The following is a 19,089-nucleotide window of genomic DNA, read 5'->3' on the forward strand; positions in this document are numbered from 1 at the left end:
ACGTTCTGAATTGAGATTTGAGATCCTAAAAAGTGAAAATACACCTGTTAGTAAAACATTGAAAACCATTTCCCACATTGTATCTTCCAAAATTATACAATGCTATCGGTTTGACCCCTCACGCAGATTTGATAAGGATGTTGTGACACATTTTTATGCTCAAGGGAACAAATTGAGAAAAGGGTGCCCTTTAAAGAAGATCAAGTTAGACAAGTTTGCAATAAGTAAATTGAAGCAAGCTTATCAAAACATAAAATAAATGAATGAAAAGCTAAAATGAAGTTGTTGCTAGTACTTTATTTCGAGATGTTTGGGAATAAAAATCAAGAGACTAGTATTCTGATATTGCTGTGAAGACAAATAGAAAGGATCAGAAGAAATGAAACCCAAAGAAAAAAGGAAAAGAACTATTGAATGGGCTTGTCAAAGTCTGCACAATCTCTTTCTACAGCCAGTGATTGTCAGTTTTGATGCCTACCACGTAAAACCAATTTCTTTGCAAGTAGAGGTGTCAAAATGGGTGGTTTGGATTGAGTAAAATGGATAATGAGTATAAGTGAAAAGTCGAAAATTTTCAATTTATTTACCGATTTCGAATTGAATTCGGAAGTTCAAATTCGGTAATTCGAAATGGAATTCGGTAATTCCGATTTCGAATTGGTTGAAATAGGATCGAATTCGAAAATATAAATTTTGAAATCGGTAATTCCGATTTCGAATTGAAATTCGTAATCGAAATTTAAAATCGGAAAATTAATTTCAATTTCGATTTATAATATATATTTATATATAATATAATATTTTTTAATAATATATTATATATGTAATGTATAATTTATATTATACAACATAATAAGTTAATAACAATAATACATTAATACTGATACATCTAACATTAACAATTAACAAAAATTACAAAACAACCTCCAAAAGACAAAAAAGCAAAAGTGCAAATTGATTCTCAAGTCTCTGCCGAGTGCCGCCTCTTCCTCACTCAAGTCTCACCTTCGGACCGGACCTTCCTTCCTCCGCCTCCACCGCTGCCAGTCCTCAGTCAAGAGTCGAGACTTGAGGTACGCCTTCATCATCAGCTTTGTTATAATGCTTGTTAGGGACTTGGGCACTGTTGCTTATGATGGTCTATCTTACTTCTGTTCTGCAAATTATGAATGTATCTGGTTTTCCTCTTTCGTCGAGTTGCTGTTTCATGTGAGTTAGATCTATCACATCTTATTTGTGATAGAAATTGTATGCATGGTTGGTGGTTCAAGTCTTTCAGTGATCTCTTTTGAAAAATTGTGCGGCAGGCTCGAACTTTCATTAAAAAAAAAAAAACCAAGTTAGTTTTTGAGTAAATGAGAGCGAATGGCCGTAGCTCCCATTGGTAACTTGAAGCAATTGTGGACTGCTGGTAGTGAAAACTTGGAGGATCTGGGAAGTACGAAGTGGAACTTATCTTAGCAAAAGAAAGCCTATTCTGCCTTTGGAGGACCTGGGAGTCCATTTGTATTATTTGATATTTGTTGCTTTGTATTTCGACTTTAGACTAGAATTGGACTGGATTTGGACTGGAATTCACTAATAAGTATTTGTTGCTTTGTATTCTCGTATGAAGCAGACTTGTGAGAAGTCATTAAAACAAGAAAAAAAAAAAAGGGAAAACAGGTTCTTCAATTCGGTGAATTCGGAAATCACCGAATTCCGAATTCAATTCGGAATTGAATTCGAAATCGGAATTGTCTATTTCGATTTCGAATTCGAATTCGGTCGGGAAAATTCATGTCAAAATTTCGAAAAATGGCCAATTTAGTACTTCCGATTTACCGAGCCCTAATCCAGTGTTTAATGGCCAATTTAGTACTTCCAATTTACCGAGCCCTAATCCAGTGTTTAAGGTGTGTGATCATCTCTTACAATAGTAGCATGCTTTGTGTTTGATGATTTGCCTCTAAAGGTAGCTTTACCACTGCACTGGTTTAGTTTTCTGAAAATTTACGTGTCCCATTGTTATGGAGTATTAGATGATTTGAGAGATGTTCTTTATCTTACTGTTTGGTCCTAAACAAAAATGATTTTACTTTTCCCTTTGTGTTTGTATGCTGAATAATCCTTTAATGTCTTGCAATGGCTCGAACTATCTTTAAATTTCATTGGAAATAATACTTTGATAGATCTAGAAACATTAATTTCGTCGATTGTTTTTGACTTTTTCTACATTGTCATGTTAGTGACCATCATAGTTAGGACCAAAGACCAGTTAAAGAGTATTTCCCCAGCTTCTACTGTCTTGGTTCTAATTTTCCACATGTTATGGGGCTCAACAAGTAGAATCTGCACTCAAATCACGATTTGTTTGATATAATTTGGTTTCTGCTTAAATTTTGGTTTTAGGAATTGGTCATGCACTGATTAATTTCTGGCACAGATAAGCACTTCTGAGTTCCATACCTTGGTTCATTGAAAGGGGATTGTTCAATGGACGGATCTTGGGGGGACAGAGACTTTTAACATACCTCCGTCTTCAATTATTTTGCAGCTTCCTTGTTATATTAGTTTCTCTGGTTTTGCACATGGACATGGACATTGCTTTAATTACCCTACTGCTATAATTGTTTGCACATGAACATGGTTTCTCAACATGATGACAATTAAGATCTTCCTTGTTCTATTAATTTTAAAAATGAGAGTTATAGGGAATTTTTCAATATTTTTTACACAACAAATTGCGCATTGGCACCGCCAGAAAATATCTAGTACTACTACTCATAAATATAATTGGATTGGGACACAGAAGGCTGTGTTGTGTGTGTGTCTAACTCAGTTACTTTATGCCCAAGTACTTGAATAAATTCGCTTGGTAAAGTTAGTAAATCTATTGCATTTCTTATGCCTTGTTACCTCGAATTGTAATGTCTGCTTTTTGATTCAATTCACATTAATTAGGCCGTCATACCAAACTACAATTGTAAAGTGTATAACCATCTTAAAAGGTTGAAATTTTGGAAAATGTCAAAAAGGAGAGCTTGAATTGTACTCAAATCAACCCACTTAATATTCGACAGCAACGGATATTTTGTCTTCTTCTCTATTATACTATTTGTCTCATTTTTTATTATATTTTTATATTTTTTTCATAAATACCGTATTTTAATTCTCTTTTGTTTCCCTAAAATGCAACAAGTATTGACTCAGTAATACATAAAAAGTTTTTTGAGACTGTTGTATTTATTTTTTACCCAATTAATAGTTATTAGATTTTAAGGAAACAAAAGAGATTAAAATATGATATTTATGAAAAAAAATAGTAATATAATAAAAAAGTGAAACAGAAAGTGACACAAAGAATGAGATAGAAGATCCATTGTGGTATTCAATCCTAACGATATTTACACTAGGGCTCACAATGGGAAGTAAGAAAATCTGTTTAACAAAATTCAATCAAATAATTGAAATCTAGATAGCTAACTTTATGATAAATTATTATTTTTCAATCTCTAGTTGATAGGTTTATGAATATGATGGTAAACTATATTATTTTTGTCACAAAATTCAAACTTTTTTTTAGATATTATAGAATGTTCATTTTTTTCAATATTGGATATAGTCATCTATGAAATACAATCTGCATAAATTTGACTTAATTGCCTTAAATTAATTTGTAGGACACAACATGTTATATTACTTTTGTTTTATTTGTTTATGGTAATTTATTTGCATATTTATGTGAGATTTTGACTTTTTTGTGTTATCAAAATACTCCAATCATAATATGTGATTAATGCTAACTTATAGACATTTATTCTAAAATTTTGCATTCGTTAACAATGTAATTAGCAACATAACATATAAGTTGAATAAAGCCAAACAATTCTAATTTTGTTTTTTCATATGAAATTAAAAAAAAAATTCTTTCACAATTTTTCAAACGTAGAAAAAATAAAAATATATCTTAAACGTTTGTTTGCTCTAGAAAGAGGAAAAATTGTTTCAAACATAAACAAAATAGTTTATTATTTAAAAACTACAATCAATAATTAATTTAGCGACCAAATATCCTAGGGTTTGGTGATTTAGCTAAAAAAAATCTCTTTTTTAAATTATTTTTTAATTTGTGTCAGCCAACCTACAAAAAAAAAAAAATTATGGCCGACGTGGACTTTTAGCAGCACGCGTAGCCTTTCCTTTTACCCTTCTTCACAGTGGAATCTATCACTAATTGTAAATCGCTGTGGCAGCTTACATGAGCTTCTTCTCCTTGTGACTTGTCTGGCGACCAAAGATACCGCTAATTTTCTTGGCCACCAGAATCCTCGGTTTCAATACCGTCACTAGAGAACCCAGGTCTTTTTTTTTTAATTAAAAATTATACTAAAAAAAAAAACTCTGTCTTCTTGTTTTGTATGTACATACGCTTCAATGGGTTAGGTGCTATTTTTCATATTTTTAATTTGTGTTTTAGAAATTGACTTCTCTGCTGCTTGTTGTTTTGGGTTTGCTCTGATTATGCAATTTCAATTTTCTGCAGTCTTGTGTTTGATTAACAATTAATTTCTTTTTTTAGTTTATATTTTTTTCCTATCAATTGTCCTTGTGATATTATTATCCAACAGCTATTGATGCAGTATGATGATGGTTCTCCCTCTTATATGAACAATTGAAACAAGAATTCGAAGGCTTTGTGCTACGAAATCAAAATACTAACAAGAATTGTCAGTAAAGTTGCTTATGAAGAATTCAGATAAACAAAGTAATTATACTAGAAGAGAGTATGTAGCAAAATATTTTCATGATTTGCTTTGCTCCACCTAAGTTAAGTGTTTTCCTTTATTACATCTACTAATTCATTTGGTGCTAGCAATTCTTGTAGGACAATATGGAACCATGCGGTTAGGATAAGGTTCGAGTCAATATTGAGCCTTGTGGCACTTACATCTGTAAGGAAAATAGAAAAGAAAGAAAAAAGTTTACCAGAAAGAGAATCGGATGCTTTAATGTTTAAAAGGTGGATAAATTGTTTGTCCAGATAATTGAGTGTTCGTCCTTGGCAATCAAATGTGGGAAAAGAACTAAGTAGAATGAAGTTTGCTCATGGTGAATGTGTAGGGGTAAAGCTTCCTTCCGGTATTTTATTAAGTCGTGACAGAATATCATTAGACTTATGTTTTGTGTAGGCTGCCTTGAACCTACTATTTTAGTGGTTGGATGGTCTCCCCTCTACTAGTCTACTAATGTCCTTTTGTGGTCAAAACTTTGTTTTGGGCTTATGTCCGAGACAACCATCTGCTGATTCTGACACAGTAATGATCATTGCAAAGGTCATTCTTTAGGCTCAAGCATTACACATATGATTCAAATTTGAATGATGTATCTTGAATCTATCTGTGGGGCTGGAGGATAAGCAATTAAGGTTTAATCTTAGTCCTATTGATTTTTACGAAGATTTCCCTGTCTTGATATGGTCATTTGTGGATGATGGAAGCTTGAAGTTGCTTCTCATTCCCCGCTGTCAATAGAGGCTATAGAGCTTTTCTGTCACTGGAATACTTGACAACTTTTCGTACATTTGGTTTTGCATTTCATTTCTCTATTCAAAGCTTATTAAATCTTTTAAACTAAGATTCTCTTTTGAACATTCAGGTTTCTCCTTGGAACTAGCGAGGTTTGTGCAAATCCATACACCTCTCAATTGAATATTTTAAGGGAATGGACCCTCGATATGCTGGAGAAATGCTAAGGTAATTCCTGCTAAAAGCTTGATGGTTTTTTATCACAAAGCATACTAAATCACTCACAAACTAATAAAAAGTTTTCTCTCCTTGTTATTAGAGTTTGTGTTGCACAGGTTTATTGGCTCAATGATATACTGTCTAATTCAATTTTTCTGTAGGCATTTGGATAAGCAGAATGAGCTCCTTACTGATGCTCACAGGTCAATTCTGCATGAACTGCATAAACTCTAGGTCTACCTTTTTCATCTTGATCTCCATTTTGTGGTTTCTTATGTTAATGCACGAGAGTTTTCAAACTTTTTGATGACTACTGTAGGAATTTTTTCTATGTCCTTTTTTCTTCTTAGACAGGGTCTGAATTAATTAAATTAAGAAGGGTTAGCGCAATAGCTGTATTTATCAAATAAAGAAGGGAAGGCTTCTAAAATGAAGGATATCTATGTTGTATATGTGGATTTTTATGCCTTTTAGTATAACATTTGGATTGCTATTACCTCAACCATGCCCCCTTGACTTGGATGAGTATGGGCCGGGGTGGGGGCGGGGGAGGAAAGAAAAGAGCAAAGAACGATTGTGACCATGGACCATAGTTAAATTGGTCCATGAAAGATCTCATACACGCTTCCTCCGAAATGTATGGACCATTACACCTCAAACATGAATTGGATCTATCATCTTCAAAATTATTTCTACTTATGTTATTTCACTAAAATTTAAATTTGCTAGTGGTGTGTTGATTTAGCTCCCTGGTTTGAAAATAATTTGAGATGCTAAATGATGATGTTCATTGTAGGTAGAGGAAGAAATGCTGATGCGCAAGTTCTATGAGTTCATGTCAGCTCAAGGCCTCACTAGAAGGGTATATTCATTATCTTGCCTTTGCACCTCAATACTGTAGTTCTGCACTTTTTATACAGCTGTATTTTGTTAGCCTATTTGAGTGGTTTTTGTCGTCGTCGTCTGATTCAAGTGTTTAGTGATTTTTGAATTGCATACGTAGTCACAGTGCTTAAATTTCTCATTAAAGAAGCAAAAATTTTATGTTGATTTTTTGCATTTTCTTGGTCTTAACCCTCATACCCTTAAACGAAATGTTGGCATATCTGAATCAAGCTAGTAGGTAACAAATACGCCTTTATCGGGTGGATTGTGACGGCCCCACCTCCCTCTAGGGCGTACCCCAGAGTTTGGCGGGTCGTCTGGTCAGGACTCACTCACTCATAGTTCAAGAAAAATAACGTACATTCATAGAAAATAAATAACACATTCACTTCAACTTAATATATACATTGATGCTCAAATCCAAATACAAAGCTTCTACACGCCAAGATACTTTCAAGTGTTTATAATTCAAGTACAAATAACCCTTGTTGGGTGCTAGCGCAAATACAATTTCAAAATTCAAAACAACTAGATTACGCTAATCTGTACATGTCTCACGCCTCGCTCGTACCCCATGTAAGGAAAACAAATGGCGTGGAATGAGCTAAAAGTCCAGTGAGATTTCAAATACCAAGTTGATCATTATTTAAAAGTGCAGGTATCACGTAGCAAAATAATGAGCATGAAAAGTTCATAAAATAACACTTCAAATAGTAAATCTCAAAATGAGCGAGTGTAAAGTTTTTCTTTTAAAACGAAACAATAACACGATGAGTACTAATCATTCCAAAGTATAAGGATATGGATGGCTCTCAAGAGCCAAATTTCCATTGCATTACCAGAGCTTGATCAAGTAGTAGTTGACACTCCGTCAACTTTCAAGTAAGTAACCAATCTAGTAGAGCACCACTTAACTCCAATCTCCGTTCATCAACCAAACTCCTTACCGGCCCCAAATTCCAAGATAAATACTGGTGGTAATATTCGAGCATGCCGATTAGTCGAGGAGATACACTCCACTCGACAACACTAGATACCCATGGTTCGTTATCTAATCGACCAAACCTTTGCCGGTTCGACTTGAGTAACTAGCTAATGGGGTTTGAGTTCCCAAGAATTCGATGAGATAACATCTCCAATCGACTGAATCAAGATAAAAGTATGGAAATGGGAATGAGAGGTACCTCCCACTCGGATCGAGTGTGGTACATACTGCCGTTCAGTACTTACAAGTATATCAAGTCAATTGCAACAATAAACGAGTACATATCACATTAGGGTAAGTGCGATAAAGTACACTCTTGCCCGATCATATCAATCACATATCATTCGATCACATTGGTCAAGTATTGAAAACAAGTATCCAGTTCAATCAAGTATTTGGAAGCACTCACCAAAGGTCTAGTGCCTCTCAAAAATCACGTTCAAATCCAACTCCTTGGTTGGAGTCCAAATCTGTGATAAAATATCATTTACGAATGTAAAACTCTCTAAAGTTCGAAACATAGGAGTTTCGCTTCAAGAAAATCAAGTAAATGCAACTCGTTTAAGTAGTATTCAAGATACTTATCAAATTCTGAAAAATTCATGCTCGCTTGTTTAGTTCTGATCAAGAAGTGGTTTCGATTTTAAAAGTTGTACTTTGTATCAAAGACCGGAAAAATCATATTTTGAAAGGGTCATTACTTTCATTTTTCAAGGGTACGAGTTCTGGCAAAATTTTAGCTTATATATCTTGACTAAAGAAAACTCGAATACCATAGGCGATCCGAGTCCAACTTGACCTCAAATCGCAAGTACATATGCCTAACACTCGAGTGAAAATTTGGGCAGCATGCCCTTTGTATTTAGCTATTTTTCAGTCATTTATGGCTTCATTATTTTTCTTAATTCAACCCAAAATCAAGGTAGTAAGCTGTCCCAAATTTTGGACAGCATAACCCCTGTTTTGTCCTATTTTTTCTTTTCCAAATTCAATACAAAATTTCATGGCCAAATTATCCAAATCAAGAGCACAAATGATAGGGTATATAAGCTACTAATTTCAGACCGTAAATCCACCAAAAATAGACAAGTATTCAGCTCACATGTCTCCATACCAAGGCTGGCCATCCAGCAAAAGTTCATGTCCCAAGCAATAAATTTCCTGTTTTAGTTAAGGAAAATGAAAATGAGTGTTAAAATGCTAATATCATGTTTACTATATATTTTAGCCATGTCATGTAATTTTTCCATCTTGCATATGTTCCATTAGTTTGCTTATGGAAATTTAAGCTTGTGGAGTTGAACTTTTGCTTGACGACCAGCCTTGGTATAGAGACATGTGAGCTGAATACTTGTCTATTTTTGGTGGATTTACGGTCTGAAATTAGTAGCTTGTATACCCTATCATTTGTGCTCTTGATTTGGATGGTTTGGTCATGAAATTTTGTATTGAATTTGGAAAGGAAAAAATAGGACAAAACAGGGGTTATGCTGTCCAAAATTTGGGACAGCTTACTACCTTGATTTTGGGCTGAATTAAGAAAAATGATGAAGTCATAAATGGCTGAAAAATAACTAAATACAAAGGGCATGCTGTCCAAATTTTCACTCGAGTGTTAGGCATATGTACTTGCGATTTGAGATCAAGTTGGATTCGGATCGCCTATGGTATTCGAGTTTTTTTTAGTCAAGATATATAAGCTAAAATTTTGCCGGAACTCATACCCTTGAAAAGTAAAAGTAATGACCCTTTCAAAATATGATTTTTCCGGTCTTTGATACCAAGTACAACTTCTAAAGTCGAAACCACTTCTTAATCATAACTAAACAAGCGAGCATGAATTTTTCGGAATTTAATAAGTATCTTGAATACTATTTAAACGAGTTGCATTAACTTGATTTTCTTGAAACCAAACTCCTATGTTTCGAATTTTAGAGAGTTTTACATTCGTAAATGATATTTTATCGCAGATTTGGATTCCAACCAAGGAGTTGGATTTGAACGTAATTTTTTAGAGGTGAACAAAAAGAAAAACTGAATTGTTCTGTCATATCTTTTGTTCTAGACTCTGTACAACATTTATACAAATGGAATTTGACTTTTGTCAATTCCATGAAATCTGTAATTTCCTAAAAATTAGGAGCTAATTTATTCTATCCTAAAATACATTAGGAGTAAATTATTCTATCCTAAAATAGAGCAGAAATCATGGGATATACATAGAAAAAGATATTCTAGATTTTCAACACTCCCCCTCAAGATAGTGAATAGATATTTTCCATTCCCATCTTGCATGTAATGTCTTCAAAGTTGGAAGTTGGCATTCCCTTAGTTAAGACATCTGCCAATTGATTATTTGATGCTACATATGGAGTGCAAATCATGCCACTGTCCAGCTTTTCTTTAATAAAAAGTCTATCAACTTCGATGTGCTTTGTGCAATCATGTTGCACTGGATTGTGTGCAATGTTGATGGCAGACTTGTTGTCGCAATAGAGTTTCATAGGTCCTTCCCACACGATTTTAAGATCATCAAGGATTATTTTGAGCCATAGCAATTCACAAACTCCATGAGCCATAGCTCTAAATTCTGCTTCAGCACTTGATCTTGCAACAACCGATTGCTTCTTACTTCTCCATGTCACTAGGTTCCCACCAAGAAATGTACAATATCCTGAAGTTGATCTACGATCTATAACAGAATCTGCATAATCAGCATCAGTATATGCCTCTATGAGCAATCCTTCATTTTTCTTGAACAAAATTCCTCTACCCGGTGTCCCTTTGAGGTAGGATAGAATTCTATTAACAGCCTGCAAGTGTTTCTCTCTTGGATCATGCATAAATTGGCTTACTACACTTACAACAAATGCTATGTCCGGTCTTGTATGGGACAAGTATATCAGTTTTCCAACCAACCGCTGATATCTTCCCTTATCTACTGTGCTATCATCATTCTCTTCATTCAATCTCAAGTTAGGCTCAATAGGTGTGCTTGCTGCCTTGCATCCAAGATTGCCTGTTTTTTTAAGCAAGTCTAAGACATACTTTTGTTGGGAAACAAAGATGCCTTTACTTGAGTATGCCACCTCAATGCCTAAAAAATACTTCACCCTCCCTAGTTCTTTAATTTCAAACTCCTTTGCTAAGCACTTTTTGAGTGTTTTTCTTTCAATTGGATCATCTCCGGTGATGATGATGTCATCTACATATACAAGTAGAGCTGTAACACCTCCTTTTGAATGTTTTATGAACAAAGTATGATCTCCTTGACTTTGTTTGTATTGCATTGCTAGCATCACTTTAGTAAATATTCCGAACCAAACCCTTGGCGATTGTTTTAATCCATATAAAGCTTTCTTTAACCTGCACACTTTCTTTTCAAAAAACATTTCATTGAAACCCGGTGGAGGTTCCATGTACACCTCTTCTTTTAAATCCCCATGTAAGAACGCATTCTTAACATCAAATTGCTGTAAACACCAACCAAAGTTAGCGGCTAAAGACAAAAGAACACGCACAGTATTCATTTTTGCAACGGGTGCAAAGGTCTCTTGGTAATCTATCCTATATGTCTGTGTATATCCTTTTGCAACCAACCGAGCTTTATGCCTTTCTAATGAACCATCAGCTCTATATTTCAAAGTAAACACCCATTTACACCCCACTGTTTTCTTTCCTTTAGGCAGGTTTACAATTTCCCAAGTCTTATTTCTCTCTAGGGCATTCATCTCCTCTTTCATAGCATGTAACCAGTTCTTATTTTTAAGTGCCTCTTGTAGTGTTTATGGGATTGAAATGGAGTTGATGGTGGTAAGAAAAGTTTTATGTTGTGGAGAGAGTCTATGGAAAGACACGAAATTTGAGATTGGATGCTTAGTGCATTCTCGTGTTCTTTTTCGAACAGCAATAGGCAGGTCTAAATCATTAAATTCACAAGGAGCAGAGTCAGATTGAACACACAAAGGAACAGAATTTTCAGTACCTGATTGTGGTTTGGATTCTTGGATTTGCACAGGTTCAGAAATATGAACTTTCTTCCTTGAGTAGACCTTGAGTGGTGTAGTTGGATTTAAACCAGATTTTCCCTCAGCTCCAAGATCAGGTTCAATTTCTTTACTGGCATGTTCAACTTCAAATTCAGGTTCAGGTTCACTGCTAGTATGTTCTCCTTTAGAATTTGGTGTATGGTCAGGCTTGAAAGACTTTAAGTTTAGTGTAGGATTTTGAAAATCAAGGAGAAATTTCTTATCTTCCCAAGAACTCTCCCCCTGGGGATGAGGATTGTTACTTTGAGAGTAAGGTTCATTACTCTCCCCCTGGGGATGAGGATTGTTACTTTGAGAGTAAGGTTCATTTTCAACAAATGTGACATCCATGGAGGTAAAAAATTTTTTTGAAGGTGGATGATAACACTTATATCCTTTCTTTGTGTTTGAGTGTCCCACAAAAATACATGTTAAAGCTCTTGGATCAAGTTTCCCTCTTTGGTGTGCATGAACATGTACAAAAGCAACACAACCAAACACTTTTGGTGACAATGTGCAAGAGACATTAAAATCAGGGTAAAAAACAGAAAGAGCAGCAATGGGACTTTGATTATTTAGTACTTTTGAAGGTACTCTATTTATTAAATGTGCAGCAGTTAAAACAGCCTCCCCCCAAAAAGTTTTTGGAACTTTATGTTGAAACAAAATTGCTCGAGTCACATTGAGTAAATGTCTATTTTTTCGTTCAGCAATCCCATTTTGTTGGGGTGTATCTACACAAGATGACTCATGTATTATATCCTCTTTTTGGAAAAAAGATGAGAGAATTTGATTAAAATAGTCTCTTGCATTATCAGATCTTACTCTTTTAATCAAACTTCCAAATTGTGTACAAATCATTTTATGAAACATTGGAAAAATACTGCTTACTTCTGATTTTTCTTTCATAAGAAATAACCAAGTAGTTCTAGTACAATCATCAATGAATGTGACAAACCATTTTGCTCCAGAAATACTAGAAATTCTACAAGGCCCCCAAATATCAGTATGTATCAAAGAGAAAGGTCTAGTAGATCTTGTATTACTCAATGGAAATGATTGTCTATGATGTTTAGCAATTTCACATGTATCACAATGAAAACTACTAACATCTTCATTCTTGAAAAGTGAAGGAAACATGCTTTTAAGTAAAATAAAAGATGGATGACCAAGACGGAAATGATGAAATCAAATTTCAGATTTATTATTTGAGGAGCAGGTGAGGGATAACTGATTTTTGTTCTTCTTGTTGCCATTCATCTCCTCAAGGTAATAAAGCCCATCATTCACCTTAGCAAGTCCAATCGTCCTCCCCGTAACCAAATCCTGAAAAACACAGTGAGTAGAATAGAAAATTACTCTACAGTTCAGATTTTTGGTAATTTGATGGATGGATATGAGATTGGAGGATAATTTTGGGACATGCAACGCATTACTTAGGGACAAAGATTTTGATAGATTTACTGTCCCTTGGCCTACAACAGTTATAGGAGATCCATCCGCAACAGTAATTTTTCTATTTCCAGGATATGGGTTGTATGTTCTAAATCTGATTGGGCTGTAAGTCATATGGTCAGTAGCTCCTGAGTCGATGACCTAAGAGCCTAGAGAAGACATGCTTGAGGCACTTAAAGCATAAGAGTTAAGGTACTTACCTGATTGAGCCAATGAACACGTACTAGAGGACTTTTCAAGGGAATTTAGGAGGTTTCTTAGCTTTTCGATTTCTTCTTTCTTGAATTCTCTCATACCAGCCTGGTTGGATTTTTCTTGTGTTTGGTCTTCTCCAGCAGTTAAGTGGGCTTTTCCCCCTTTGAATCCTCCTTTACGACTAAGGACTTGTTCCTTCCCATGAAGTTTGAAGCAATCATCTTGCGTATGGCGTGATTTTTTGCAGTACGTGCACCAAATTGTGTCTTTATTTGACTTTGTAGAAATCATTGCCGAGCCTTCTAATGTTTTAGGCTCTAACATGACTTCTCGCCTATTCTCTTCAGCTCGAATCAATGATATTGTCTCATTCAGAGATGATAATCTTTCCTTCCCCAATATCTGGACTCTGACCTGATCAAATTCTACATTCAGACCTGCAAGGAAGTCATAAACTCTATCCTTTTCGATAAAGTTTTTCAAGGTGGCTGCATCTTCACTACACAACATCTGAACACACCGATATTGGTCCAGTTCCTGCCATAGATTTTGCAGAAGATTGGCATATTGAGTAACAGAAAGGTTGCCCTGTTTAGTGGCTGAGATCTTTGTTTTGATCTCATAGATTAGGGCAGCATCTCCTGCCTTTGAATAGGTCTTTCGAATAGTAGTCCATATATCTTGAACTGTTGGTAGGAACATGCAAGTATCGCTTATTTCAGGTAACATGGAGTTCCACAGCCATGACATGACCATAGAATCCTCTTCATCCCAAGCAGCGAATTTAGGATCTCCTTTTTTCGGTCCAGTTCCAAGCAAGTGGCTGATTTTGCCATTTCCTTTGAGAAATGTTTGAACAAATTGTGCCCACTTCAAATAGTTTTTTCCGTTGAGCCTGTAGGCTGCCTGGATACTCTGCAAATCCCCTGTTTGTGGAATATTTGAGGTATCTTCTGATTTGGTATTGGAGTGGATTTCTGATGTTTCAATTTCAGACATGTTGGAGGTTTCAAAGAAAAATTGGCAATGAAGGCCTAATGAAACAAAAATCAGCAATGAAGGCTGGAAATTGCACTTGGTAATAAAGACTTGAAAAGAGGAAAACACTCAGCAATGAAGGCTGACAAGAAGAGGTCCCAAGAGCAAAAGCTCTGATACCATGAACAAAAAGAAAAACTGAATTGTTCTGTCATATCTTTTGTTCTAGACTCTGTACAACATTTATACAAATGGAATTTGACTTTTGTCAATTCCATGAAATCTGTAATTTCCTAAAAATTAGGAGCTAATTTATTCTATCCTAAAATACATTAGGAGTAAATTATTCTATCCTAAAATAGAACAGAAATCATGGGATATAGCAGAAATCATGGGATATACATAGAAAAAGATATTCTAGATTTTCAACAAGAGGCACTAGACCTTTGGTGAGTGCTTTCAAATACTTGATTGAACTGGATACTTGTTTTCAATACTTGACCAATGTGATTGATATGATCGAGTAAGGGTGTACTTTATCGCACTTACCCTAATGTGATATGTACTCGTTTATTGTTGCAATTGACTTGATATACTTGTGTGTGACTTGTAAGTATTGAGCGGCAGTATGTACCACACTCGATCCAAATGGGAGGTACCTCTCATTTCCGTCTCCATACTTTTATCTTGATTCAGTCGATTGGAGATGTTATCTCATCGAATTCTTGGGAACCCAAACCCCATTGGCTAGTTACTCAAGTCGAGCCGGCAAAGGCTTGATCGATTAGATAACGAACCATGGGTATCTAGTGTTGTCGAGTAGAGTGTATCTCCTCGACTAATCGGCATGTTCGAGTATTACCACCAGTATTTATCTTGGAGTTTGGGGCCGGTAAGGGGTTTGGTTGGTGGACGGAGATTGGAGTTAAGTGGTGCTCTACTAGATTGGTTACTTACTTGAAAGTTGACGGAGTGTCAACTACTACTTGATCAAACTCTGGTGATGCAATGGAAATTTGGCTCCTGAGAGCCATCCATATCCTTATACTTTGGAATAATTAGTACTCATCGTGTTATTGTTTCGTTTTAAAAGAAAAACTTTACACTCGCTCATTTTGAGATTTGCTACTTGAAGTGTTATTTTATGAACTTTTCATGCTCATTATTTTGCTACGTGAAACCTGCACTTTTAAATAATGGTCAACTTGCTATTTGGAATCTCACTGGATTTTTAGCTCATTCCACGCCATTTGTTTTCCTTACAGGGGGTACGAGCGAGGCGTGAGACATGTACAGATTAGCGTAGTCTAGTTGTTTTGAATTTTGAAATTGTACTCGCGCTAGCACCCGACAAGGGTTATTTGTACTTGAATTGTAAACACTTGAAAGTATCTTGGCGTGTAGAAGTTTTGTATCTGAATTTGAGCATCAATGTATATATTAAGTTGAAGTGGATGTGTTATTTATTTTCTATAGATGTACGTTATTTTTCTTGAACTATGAGTGAGTGAGTCCTGGTCAGGCGACCCGCCAAACCCTGGGGTACGCCCTAGGGGGAGGTGGGGCTGTCACATGGATGATCCAAATTTTCATCTTATTTAGTAATCTTGGAAGGATTAGAACTAGTGTTTGTTTTCCTCCCATTATTAGTGCTAAATGAAGTGTCACCCAAACAAAGATTGTTGTGGTGGGCCAAATAAAGCCTGTAATATATGGACTCTGCTTCTCCATAGGAGAGACACTCAGGGTGAATTTACTTGCTACCTACCTATTTTTGTGATCTGATGGGTCTTCTCTATGTAGGGATGTTTGAGTGTGTGAAACATATTACGATTAAAATTTTTTTAAAATAGTCATTATCAAAATATAGGGATTGCCCCTGGGAAAAAAGCATTTATACACCTATTTTTGGTGAGGCTTCAAGTGGAGGATCTTTTACTGTTGTTAATCTACAGTTGATGCACGAAGCTTAAATGCTATATATATCTTCCAACTATTTTAGTCTTGGAATTTATGCACTTTGTGCTTCTCGCTGGAGAAAATTTATGCAATTTTGTCCCCCTGGCTTTACTTTTCAATCTTTCTCATTTTTTTAATGCCAATCAATTATACAGAAAAATGTTCTCGTATTTGGGAATAATATGTTCCTACACCTTCACATTTGAGTTGGCTCCTTGACTTTCTTATGGCCAAGCATGCAAACAGTGAATGATGCAATTCGTTCAAGTAGGGCAGTAAAAAATGCGAGAACATGGTGACATGCACAATCAGAGTTACTCATTTTGCATTTGATAAGAGATCCATCCTCCCCCCTTAACTAATAAAAGGGATGCAAAGATGATGGACTCATGCAAGTGCACGTCTTACTTAAAATGTTAAACTGTTGTAGTTTGTGTACAGAATAAAGTACGCAACTTGATTGGAAGGAAAAGGTTTGTTAAATTAAGATATGAATTGATTAAGTTTGTTTGGTAACTTTTATACATTAAACCACATTTATCGCTTAATTGTTGTTGATAAACTTCGAATACCCTATATGATTGTTAGTTTGGCTACCGCATTTAGTTTTCTTTTGCTTCCTTTTGCAGAATGAAGATGGTAATGACATGCAAAGAGATTGCAATAACAGTCATGGCAAAACACTTGTTCAAGTGATTGCTGACAAATAGAAAGTTTCATAATTAGCGAGTTGGTATGGGACAAGCGTGCGTGTGCAGTACATGGGAATTGGGAAAGCTCTCTTAAGGTATTATACATTGATAGGAAAATTCAGATAATTTTGCCCTTTATTTTGGTCATCTAATGTATATGGCTTAGGGGTTAACCTATTACATAGGTTGGATGTAATGATTGGCATGAGCTCATTCATGAGGAAAAATGTGAGCAATGCCAACAAAGTTCTGTGTATCTTTGATCTTTAGGGGTACATAATTTTGTGAAGCAAAGTGTGTGTGCGGCATATTTTGATTCCTCAAATGCTACAAAGATACATTTTCACCCTTGGATTAGTGGAGAAGATATTTGATTCTTGTCATGAAATGGCTCTCTCTGTAGTTATGTAAACCATTCAGAATTAGGCATTACATGTCATACATACATATGAAGCTAGGTCAAAAGTATTGAAAGATGAGTAAGAGCTCAATTTTGTCTAAAAGGAGAAGCTAGGTAGGGGCGGGGGCAATAAAATTTTGGTAAAATCTTGATCTGGCCAAAGGACTTTTGCTTAAAATTTTCAAAATTTTCTCAGGGCTAAAAGAAAGATTTCGGAATTTGGGGTTGATTGCCCCCGGTCCATTATTGGCTCCGCCACGGCGTGATGGAGGAACTTGCCCCAACTTCACCACCTTTTCTTTTGTTTTCGGAAGATTAATGTTTCTTTTGTGATTGTGCACTTGTTTAAGCTTAAATCAAAGTAACAGCCGAAGACATGTCTGGTTTACAAACATGTCTGGTTTTTCATTGTTATTGTATTGGTAAATTTAGGGGTGGACACGAATCGAATACTCGCATTGTGCATCATTTGGTTGACTCATCTTATACCTCGCGCATTAGTCATTTTCTGTCCTTAGATCCTTATATATTAGCAGGTATTCGGTTATCAAATACCTACTAATAGAGGGTTGGATCACCGGCTATTCGTTTCGTCCCGCTCATCATTTATTTTTTTAAAATAATTTATATTAATTTAATTTTGTATTTTACATATTTGTCTAAAACTCAATAAATTTTTTTTTCTCAAATAGTCTTTAGCCCAGAAATAAACATGCAAAGATAATACAAGAAAAAGAAAAAAGTCAAAAGAATTCAAAATCAATGGAAATTTGAAATAAGTAGTACCTTTTTTTAAATACATGTTTCACATCAATTAAAAATATTTTTTTTTAAAATATAAGATCATAACCTCCACAAACGAATCTTGTAAACAAATTATAATCTCTCATATTTGTAGTATAATTTGTTCAATAAAATTATTTACGTAGTTCTAAAAATATTTATTGTGTTTGGATAGAGTATTATTTGAAATATTATTTGGAATAATTACTGTAACACTTTTTGTGTTGCGATATATGTGAGATAAAAATATAGTTAAAAATATAAAAAAATGAATTAGAAAATATATTTGTGATCCAAGTGAAATATTATATGAAATAATTCATCGATCCAAAAGCTTTTACATGCTTTCATAAGAGCATCAGATGCCAAAACTAAGTTCCTGTGCCACGAGGAACTTGGATCAATAATCAGATACTGTTATTGCGAGCTATCTAGGAGAAGCTTTCATGGGGTTTGTTTGGATAGAGTGTATTATTTAAAATATTATTTGAAATAATTACTGTAGCATTTTTTGTAATGTGATGTATGTGAGATAAAAAGATAATTGAAAATATAAAGAGATAGAATTAAAAAAATGTGTTTATGATACAAGCGAAATATTATTTGAGATATTTGTGCTATCCAAACACTCCTATGGTTTATGTGGGATTTGAAACAAGTAACTAAGGCTTGGCCTTTCAAGATCTTTCTAGAGCAGGTTGCGTGTGAAAAATCATACCGTTGTGCTCGTGGGGGAAATTTTTGGCCCGATTATTATGAAATTTTCAATTTGTTCCTCCAAAGTAGTTTAAAATTTAATTTAGTCCTTCAAATTGAAATTGTCTATTTTTGTCCTCTAAAATAAGAAAGCTATCACGATTTGGTCCTAAATACTTATTTTAGTTGAAGTCAATAATTTTTAACTAACTATAAAATGATATGCTGAGGAAATTTTGGTCTAACAATTAAGGTTGAAATCTCAAGAATTAAATATCCTATGTTCAAATTTCAGTGTCCCCTCTTC

The 19,089-nt window shown here is 34.9% G+C and overlaps 2 long non-coding RNA genes across 4 annotated transcripts; both read left to right on the forward strand.

Annotated features, from left to right (window-relative positions):
- The first annotated feature begins 907 nt into the window (after window positions 1-907).
- LOC113732827 (uncharacterized) lies at window positions 908-17,679 on the forward strand. Of its 3 annotated transcripts, XR_011840925.1 has the most exons (6): window positions 908-1,073; window positions 5,638-5,735; window positions 5,888-5,960; window positions 6,523-6,588; window positions 16,841-16,998; window positions 17,500-17,679. It is a non-coding gene; the product is annotated as an uncharacterized lncRNA (long non-coding RNA). The 3 variants fall into 3 exon arrangements; XR_011840926.1 differs by lacking the exons at window positions 16,841-16,998; window positions 17,500-17,679 and adding an exon at window positions 15,518-15,702; XR_011840924.1 differs by lacking the exon at window positions 17,500-17,679 and having other exon boundaries at window positions 910-1,073; window positions 16,841-17,291.
- On the forward strand, window positions 9,468-14,580 carry LOC140037050 (uncharacterized). The gene is made up of 2 exons (XR_011840927.1): window positions 9,468-13,520; window positions 13,622-14,580. It is a non-coding gene; the product is annotated as an uncharacterized lncRNA (long non-coding RNA).
- Window positions 17,680-19,089: the final 1,410 nt, after the last annotated feature.

Source organism: Coffea arabica, chromosome 2e, assembly GCF_036785885.1.
Source record: "Coffea arabica cultivar ET-39 chromosome 2e, Coffea Arabica ET-39 HiFi, whole genome shotgun sequence".
Lineage (NCBI taxonomy): Eukaryota > Viridiplantae > Streptophyta > Magnoliopsida > Gentianales > Rubiaceae > Coffea > Coffea arabica.